The sequence below is a fragment of the Drosophila persimilis genome, unplaced genomic scaffold (genome assembly GCF_003286085.1).
Source record: "Drosophila persimilis strain 14011-0111.01,24,50 unplaced genomic scaffold, DperRS2 tig00000124-arrow-pilon, whole genome shotgun sequence".
Lineage (NCBI taxonomy): Eukaryota > Metazoa > Arthropoda > Insecta > Diptera > Drosophilidae > Drosophila > Drosophila persimilis.
In genome coordinates, this window is record NW_020825294.1 from 13,628,530 (window position 1) to 13,630,284 (window position 1,755).

Sequence of the window (1,755 nt, forward strand, 5' to 3'; positions counted from 1 at the left end):
TTGCTCTAGCTCTTATAGTCTCTGAGATCTAGGCGCTAATGTTTTACTTTAAGCAAAGCCGCCTATGAAATTGTTTTCTTGATGCTGGCTATAATAATAATACGATCCAATTTAGATTCTGTAGTCTAAAAGATATGGTCATTCTCTACGATTCTGCGTTTTTGGTTTTCTTGTATCTTTAAAATTGTGGATGCCACAGATTTTCGCCCTTTGTGGGGGCGGAAGTGGGCGGGGCAAAGTTTTGAAATATTTTTGTAGCAGTGACATATCACAGAAGTCTGGATCCAAAACATCGTTGCTCTAGCTCTTATAGTCTTTGGGCATTAGGCGCTGAAGGGGACGGACAGACGGACAGACGGACGGACGGACAGACAGACATGGCTCAATCGACTCGGCTATTGATGCTGATCAAGAATATATATACTTTATGGGGTCGGAAACGATTCCTTCTGGACGTTACACACATACACTTTTACCACAAATCTAATATACCCCAATACTCATTTTGAGTATCGGGTATAAATACCACTACAATTACTAATTACTAGAAAGGTGTGTAGGGATTAGTGATTTAATAAGAGGAAGAGAATTAGTGGTGGAGCATAAGACCCTAAACGATTCATGCAAGAAATAATTCGATCTACAAAGTGGAAGGAACAACGGTATAAAATTTCTAGTAAATCCAATAGGAATCGTGAAGTTTATGCGGCTCAACAAATCAGGGCTGTCTATGTTACCCCTGATCAAGTTGTGCATAAAAATCACACCAAGCATTTTTCTACGGTTAACTAAGGATGGGAGGTTTAATAATAACAGTCTACTAGAGTAAGATGGGAGTCTCACACCTTCATCCCAGTTAAGGCCCCGCAGAGCAAAGAGTAAAAAGATTTTCTGTACTGATTCTATACGGTCCTGGTGTACTTTGTACTGAGGGCACCATAGACAGGAGCCGTATTTTTAGATCGGACGAAGAAGCGAGGTATTTGTATTTTGTATTTATTTGTATATATATTCCTAACGCGACAGTATTCCTACTTTATGTTAAAGCGCTAGTCACATGGAGTTCACATATGTATGTAGTTGTATGCTTTAAGCAGAATGATTTTCTTATTCTAACATTTTTGGTATGACTAATATTTTTATTATTATGACTAATATTTTTATTATTAGTACTAATACTAATTCTAATTTTTTTTTTGTTTTTTTTTCTATTTTATTTTTTTTTATTTATTTATTTATTTTTTTTTATTATTTTTTATTATTATTATTATTATTTTTATTATTTATTTTTATTTACTTATTTATTTTATTTTTTTTTTTTTATGGGTTTATCAAGTGTTTTTCTAATTTATCCGTAAATTGCGTTGCTCTACTAATATTTTTAATATTGAAAGGTAACTCATTCCATAACCGAATAGCATTTGTTAAAAATTGTTTTCCTGAATTGGCAAGTTTGTACCTTATGGTTACCAGATTCAACGTTCTATTTGATGAAGCAAAGGTTAATTTATCATATAAGTAGCTCGGCTGTCTGGTATAGATTATTCGATGTAGAAAAATAATTGTTCTGTACCCTATCCATGTCTTTAAATCCATTTTGAATATTTGTCTTGCTAAGATTGAGATATGATCGGTTCGTCTCTTATTATATATGTAGCGGGCAATGTTGTTAAATGTTACTTTTAGTTTTTTTTTGAGATTCAGCGTCACAATTTCCAAATATTTCAATACCATAGAATAAGGTGGGTGTCAAAT